Genomic DNA, 8,005 nt, shown 5'->3' with positions numbered 1-8,005 from the left:
ACATGAAGGCCTGAATCCTCTGGTGGGCGTAATGCCTGGCTACACAGCACTCATGCTGAGGCCCTGAAAAGATGAACTGCCTTGGACAGACTGTGAGAGCAATGAGTAAAATCCAGCTCTCATTTCCATCCACTGGAACTCAGACCTCATCAAACGCCCACAACAGTTTTAAAGAGAATGTTAGTTACAATCCAGAGCTAATTAAAACTTTCCATAAAATGACTCTTTAAAATTTAAGTGGCCTTGAATGCTAACAGCCCAGGCTTGTCTCTAACTGCAGAAATATTATTAACACATTAGCATAGCAATACCAGCCATTGAATTTGCTCGGCAATTTCGAAATAATGATGTTTTGAGTGTTTCCAGCTGAAATGGTGTGTCCCTTTCAATTCTGACCTAGCAGCCATCAGCCTCCTCCCTCCACTGCTTCCCCCATACTGATGTCATCCCTCTGAGACCAACATCGAGTTTCTTGCAGCAATATTTGCAACTGCCCAGGGCTCCTGGGTTTAGTTCTACTCTGATGCCTATCTGCTTAGTTTGGACTTTTTATTTTCACCTCCCCTTGAAAACACAGACTATGTTCATGTGGATTACACTGTATGTAAGTTGAGGGTATAAAATGCACCAAGCTCATTTCTGTCCCTTAGAGGCTCTGGGACTTTAGAACAAGTTATTAGGACATTATGGCTACTAATGACAATAATTGTTAACATTTGTTGAGCACTTACTATGTGCCAAGCACAATTTACATACATTACCCAAATTCCCCCAACAAACCTCATTTTTATTTATTCTGTTTAACAAACAGCTATAAAGTACTCACTACAACACTCAGTATGTGCCAGACACTATTGTGTTTTATGTACATTCACAACTTAATCCTTATAACAATCTCAACAAAGCAGATATAAGTTATTATTTCCATTTTACAGATGAGTGAACTCGGATGCAGATGGATTAAGTAACTAGAGATTTAGTGAGCAAAGTAACACGACCAATAAGTATAACAATGAAACAATGCCAGGGTTCAAAACCATGGACTCAGACTCCAGAATCCATATCCTTACTGTACACCACCAGTCTTCCAAATTGAGCATGCTTTGGAATCACCTAGAAGGCTCATGGAAACATAAATGACTGGGTCCTAACTACCCCCTCCTCCACCATGCCCAGTTTTGATTCTGTAGTTGGGCCTGAGAATATGCATTTCTAAAAAGTTGCTAGGTGATGTTGATGCTGCTGTTTGAGACTGCTCTAGACTGTGTTCTAATATTCCAATTATCTCCCTTATTACAACTGAGGAGACTGAGTCTCAGGTTAACTAAATTACCCAAAACTACATAGCGCAGAAGTAGCTGAACTGCACTTTGGTTGTTCTAAAATACACAAAACACCCTGAATCTCAGTTTCCCCATCTTGATAATGGGGATATGAATATCACCTAACTTACAAACTTGTTAATACTAGCCAAAGAAATTAACATTATAGACTATGGCATGTAGCAAGTGCTGAGTGCTTGCTTGTATCCTGAAAAACCCTGTATACTGTATCGCCAAATAAAAGTTAAATTGTGTTGAATCCATCCAATTGCTCAGAAACAAACTTTTGCTGTTGTTGTTGTCCAGATGCTCCTGACATCTCTAGGTTCGCCTTCCCTTTAGTGCCCAAATATCAAATGTCTGAACAGGCCTTTCCCTTCTAGAGTCCAAGTTCCCAGAGCTGTCATGTTCTCTAACTGCTGGGAGACACTATTACAATTTTATAACGTATGAATAGCACCTTATGGAGTTGGCGGTGTGGCAGCGGGCTGGTATTTAAATCTTCGTTTTTGTTTGTCTTTTTCCTTAGATCCAGAATAAGAATAAATCAAATTTCCTCTTACTTCCAGTCTGGGGCCTGCCTCTTGATGCTGTTATATACAGAGATAAGTTAATACACTTAAAAGTTTAGTTCTCCATTGCCTCAGCCTTGACAATTTTGCATAAACAAAATATTCTTGTATTCTCCCCCACCCCTCTATAATACAAAGGCAAAGCAAAACAAACAAACAAAAAACTCTGCTTTCAAAATTGGGTCTAAGCATTCATGTCAAGGGAGGAAAAAGGCTGAGAAACACTTTGATTTAACAATCTCACTTCTAAGGATTTACCCTGAAGATTGATTCTCAATAATATTAAAACCACTCATATGAGCAATATTATTCATTGAAGAGTTATTTATTATAGCAAAATATTAGAATGAATGAAATGTCTAGTCATAAAATACTGTTGGTGTTTTCATACGGTGAAATGATATGCATCTGTAGAAATAAATAAGGATGATATTTGCGAAATGATCTGTCATAATTTCCAGAATATGTATCTTTAAGTGAAAAGAAGCACAATGCAAAAAATTATATATAGTATTTTACTGTTTATGTTAAAATAAATTTCCTTGGTGTTTGCCCAAAGGAGCTGAAAACTTATGTCCACACAAGAACTTGCAAATGGATGTTTAAAGCAGGTTTATTTATAACTGCCAAAATTTAGAAAGAACCTAGATGTCCTTCAGTAGGCAAATGGGTAAGTCAACTATGGTACATCCAGACAATGGAGTATTATTAAGTGTTTAAAAAAAAAAAAGAAAAAGAAAAAAAACAAGCATCAAGGCATGAAAAGATACAGAGGAACCTTAAATGCATAATATTCACTAAAGAAACCAATCTGAAAAGGTTACATATTTTATGATTCCAACTACATGGCATTCTGGAAAAGATAAAACTATGAAGACAGTAGAAAGATTAGTGGTTTCCAGGAGTTGGAGGTGGAGGGGATGAATAGGCAGAGCATGTAAAAGTGTTAGAGCAGTGAAAACACTCCATAAGATACTATAATGGTGGACACATATCATTATACACTTGTCCAAAACCATAGAAAGTAAAACACCAAGAGTGAACCCTAATGCAAACTATAGACTTTGAATGATTATAATGTGTTCACCAATTTTAACAAATAAACCATTCTGATGAGGATGTTGATACTGAGGGATGTTGCATGTGTAGGGGCAGTGGATATATGGGAAATCTCGCTATCATTGTATCATTCTCTCAATTTTGCTGTGAGCCCAAAACTGCTCTAAACAATTAAATACTTTTAAAGAATCCAGAGAATTTAAAAAATAATGAGTGTGCGTGCGTGCGTGTGTGTGTGTGTGTGTGTGTGTGTGTGTGCTATTTTGCAAAAAGAAACACAGGAAGAATAAACCAGAAACCAATAAAATTAGTTACCTAATGTCTTAGTCCATTTGTGCTGCTATAAAGGAATACCTAGGCTGGAAAATTTATAAAGAAAATACATTTGTTTGGCTAATGGTTCTCCAGGCTGCATAAAAAGCATGGCGCCAGCATCTGCTTCTGTTGAGGTCCTCAGACTCCTTCTACTCATGGTGGAAGGTGAATGGGAGCCAGAATGTGCAGGGATCATATGGTGAAAGAGGAAGCAAGAAAGAGCAGGGAGAGACACCAGTCTCTTTTTGACAATCAGCTCTTGAGGAAACTAATAGCATGAGAACTCCCTCACCCCCACCACCCAAGGAGGGCATTAATCTATTCATGAGGGATCTATTCCCATGACCCAAACACTTCCCATTAAGCCCACCACCAACATTGAGAATCAAATTTCAACATGAAATTTGGAGGGGTCAAATAAACCTTACTGTAACAAGTAACTAGTAATGTACGAGAATGGGTAGGAATACAGTACAGGAGTGACGGAAGAAATTGGAGTCTTTCCAAGTATATCCTTTTTCTAGTTTTCTTTTGATTCCATGTTAATGTTTCACATATGCTAAATAATAAAAATAAATTAATAAAGATGGAGGAAAGCTAAAAAGAAATTTACACACAGACTATTGATCCTATGTTAATATCAAATAGCTATCAAAAGCATAGAAAAGAAAACCAGGATTTGTCCAAGTAACTCTTGAATATATCACTAGACACAATTGCTGAGATTTATTTTAAGGACAAAAAGAACAACAAAGAAACCTTGAACTCTATTTAGAAGATTTGTTTTGATAGTAGTATTGGAGTAGTAACTTTGAAAGCACTAATCATTGTATTGTGAACTTGAGCAATGAGTAACTATATTGATACTGAGAACCTGAGTTCTCATTATGCCTATTTACAGACTATTCATTCTCATTGTACAAGAAGGAATATACAAATATAAAATGCAGAAATTCAATGGAGAAAAAATAGCCATTTCAACAAATGGTACTGGAACAATTGAATATCAAAATTCAAAAAAATCTAGAAATGACCACTTAAATAAATGAACTTAAATAAATGAACTGTAGACCTAAATATAAATTGCAAAATTATACAGCTTCTAGAGGAAAATACAGAAGAAAATCTAGGTGACCTTGGGTTTGGTGATTAGAGGTAATAAAAAAGCATGATCCATGAAAGAAAAAATTTGATAAGTTGTAAAAAAGTTAAAATCTTTTACTCTGTGAAAGACACCATTAAAAGAATGAAGGCCAGGCATGGTGGCTCATGCCTGTAATCCCAGCAGTTTGGGAGGCCATGGTGGGCAGATCACGAGGTCAGGAGATCGAGACCATCCCGGCCAACATGGTAAAACCCTGTCTCTTCCGAAAAAAAAAAAAAAATTAACTGGGCCTGGTGGTGCACCTGTAGTCCCAGCTACTCTGGAGGCTGAGGCAGGAGACTTGCTTGAACCCAGGAGGCAGAGGTTGCAGTGAGCTGAGATCGCACAACTGCACTCCAGCCTGGGTGACAGAGTGAGACTCCATCTCAAAAAAAAAAAAAAAAGTAAAGATAGCAACGGACTGGGAGAAAACATTTACAAAACACGTGTGTGATAAAGGACTTACATCCAAAATGCAAATACACTTGAAGCTCAACAATAGGAAAACAAACAACACAATTTAAAAATGGGCAAAAGATCTGGGGCTGGGCATAGTGGCTCATGCTTGTAATCCCAGCACTTTGGGAGGCCGAGGTGGGTGGATCACCTGAAGTCAGGAGTTTGAGACCAGCCTGGCCAACATGATGAAAAAAAAAAAAGATCTGAATAGACACATCATCAAAGAAGATATTCAGATAAAAAATAACCATGTGAAAAAAATTCAAAATTATTTGTCATCAAGGAACTTTACATTAAACCAATGAGATACTACAACACACCTACTTAAATGGCAAACAAACAACCCCAAAAAGAAAACCTGGTCAAGCAGCAAAAGTTCTCATTCATTACTGATGGGGACGAAAAATGTCATGTTGGAAAACAGTTTGTCAATGTTTTACAAAGCTAAACATAGTCTTACCATATAATTCAGCCATCATCTTCCTATTTAAAGACTTATTGCCACAGAAAATCTTGCAAGCAAGTGTTTACTGCAGCTTTATTCATAATCAACAAACACTGGAAGCCACAAAGAGGTCATTCAATAGGTGAATAGATATTTATTCACTGATTAAAAAGAGATGAGCTATCAAGCCACAAAAGGCTACGGATAGACTTTAAATGCATATTGCTAAGTGAAAGAAGTCAGTCTGAAAAGACCACACACTGTATGATTCCAATTACATGATATTCTGAAAAAGACAAACTATATAGAGGTAGTAACAGATTCACGGTTCGGGGGAGGGGTAGAGGGTTAAACAGGTGAAACACAACAGATCTTTAGGATAATACAACTATTCTGCATGATACTATAATGTTAGATACATGACATTATTTTCAAAGTTTATAGAATTTTATAGCACAAAGAGAGAACTTTAATGTAGACAAACAAACAAACAAAAAACATTAGGAGCTCCAGGAATCCCAGGAAGGAATTCAGACTGTGATAAGAGACTGATTGTTATCACAAATATAAAAAACTACAGCACTGAAGGGGGTAGAATAGGTAATGACCCATGTAACTTTAGTCTAGAAGTAAAGTCTGTAAGACTAAAGTCAAAAGGGACTCAAATAAGCACTGTATGCTGTTTGATAAAATTGTTTCTTATGGGGAACAGATTAATAATCCAGATACTGCTACACATGTATACTGCAACTTAGCAATTAAGTAAATGTACAGTAGAAGCGTGGGAGCCAGGTTCCTCACTGTTAAAGAAGGGGGCTACAGATAAGCAAGGGGTTATAGATAAGCATGGAATGGTCCCTGTGGCAACTCATTACAGTTGGAGACATCAGTATGAATTTATATTTAGCTTAATACAGATACAGAAATATTTATGGATAAATGTATATTCATAATTTAGTATATACGTATGTATTTCCTTGTTCTGGTAGCAGCGAGGGGCTAAGAAAAACAGCATCCCAGCAGCAATGAACACACCTAGAATCCAGATCTTGGTCTATAATACAATTACAGGAACCTTTAAAAAGAACCAGGATTCCTTGGAAAAATGGCTGATTACAGTATTGGGGCAGGAAACAAACAAGATGAGCCTCGAGCATCTTGTAATATCATAAAGTAAGGAAGTGCTTAAAACTTAAAAGAAACTTACAATGATGGGTTTATGTCAGAGGAACAGAGGGACACAGAACCCAACTGCAAGAACTTCTAATGGTCAAAGCCGGAACAATTTGAACAACAAAATACAGTAGTATTGGGTTATAACCCAAAGTGTAACATAAATATCCATAAGTCCACACTGAAAATGACTAAATAAATAATTGATGGAGAAGAAACAAATGTCCCTTTCAAAAGAATTCCAAGTGAATCATGTAGATACTCCATTCTTTTTAATCATTAGTGATGTATGCAAACAACTTTCAAATACATTTTGACATCAAAGTCAGGCAATTCACTTGGAAGAACATTATAACGAAAACCACTGAATTTTTGTAGTAAGATGTTTAATGTCAACTTTGATTATGGGAATACTTTACATCTCACACAAAGAAAGCACTGGTACTTAGAAACTTAAGAAAATTACTAGAACTGTTAAGACTGAGGTGAAGAATTGGTACAGCCTTCCACAGTTTCAAAGAGGTAATGATAGATACTTGTCCTCCTGGCAATATCAAATGCAGTTTCTTCCAAGTTGTTTTTCAGCCCTGGCTTGATGTAACAACTCACCAGGAGGAGTTCTAGGATATCCTTGCTGTCTCTGTTCCCAGCAGCAAGATGCAAGGGGGCCAAGAGGCCTTTTGTTTGGGCATTGATATCTGCATCATGCTGCAGTAAGAAAGAAGCCACTTGTATTATTCTACTTACAAGCACTGTGCACGGGCGTGCAGCCATCCACAGTCACTGCATGAGCATCTGCTCCCTGCGCAATGAGCTCCTGGACAATATCTAAGTGTCCACTGTAGGCTGCACGATGAAGAGGGGTATACTCATCTTCATCTCTAGTGTTCACATGAGCGACCTTTTCAGAAAGTAATCTCCGCACTGTAGTAAGCCGATTTTTTTCAGCAGCCCAAAGAAACAATTTGCTTGGGTCTTTTTCCCTTTTTTTTTTTTCTTGCAACTGATACCACTCTTCATTTTTTTCATCTTGCTCCTTGTCTTCATCAGAACTGCCTACCCAAAGACTTTGAGTACCAGTAGGAATAAGGTGTCCATATGTTTCCAAAAATTCAAGTTGGTTACAATGTTCAGAAAAATCCAAGGAATTCCCTTGGTCTGGTATTCCATCATTATTTCCTTTTTCTTTTTCCTTTTTTACTACTATTCTAAATTAAAAGCATTTCAAATGCCAGGGTATAAATAACCTTTCTAGAGATGAATTATGACTGCTTTATTCATCAAGATCTGACAGAAGGGAAAATAGCCACCGTGCATCTCACTTCCGGGAGCATTTTTTTAAACAAACTTTTATTATTATACTTTAAGTTCTGGGGTACATGTGCAGAATGTGCAGGTTTGTTCCATAGGTATACATGTGCCATGGTGGTTTGCTGCACCCATCAACCCCTGACCCACACTAGGTATTTCTCCCAATGCTATCCCTCCCCTTGCCCCCCACCCCCCAACAGGCCCC

The 8,005-nt window shown here is 37.4% G+C and overlaps 1 pseudogene; it reads right to left on the bottom strand.

Annotated features, from left to right (window-relative positions):
- Positions 1–5,110: 5,110 nt before the first annotated feature.
- On the bottom strand, positions 5,111–7,699 carry LOC101011778 (annotated as a pseudogene).
- Positions 7,700–8,005: the final 306 nt, after the last annotated feature.

The sequence above is a fragment of the Papio anubis genome, chromosome 5 (assembly GCF_008728515.1).
Source record: "Papio anubis isolate 15944 chromosome 5, Panubis1.0, whole genome shotgun sequence".
Taxonomy (NCBI): domain Eukaryota; kingdom Metazoa; phylum Chordata; class Mammalia; order Primates; family Cercopithecidae; genus Papio; species Papio anubis.
The sequence above is the reverse complement of the archived record's forward strand: the minus strand, read 5'-3'. Positions and strand labels throughout refer to the sequence as shown.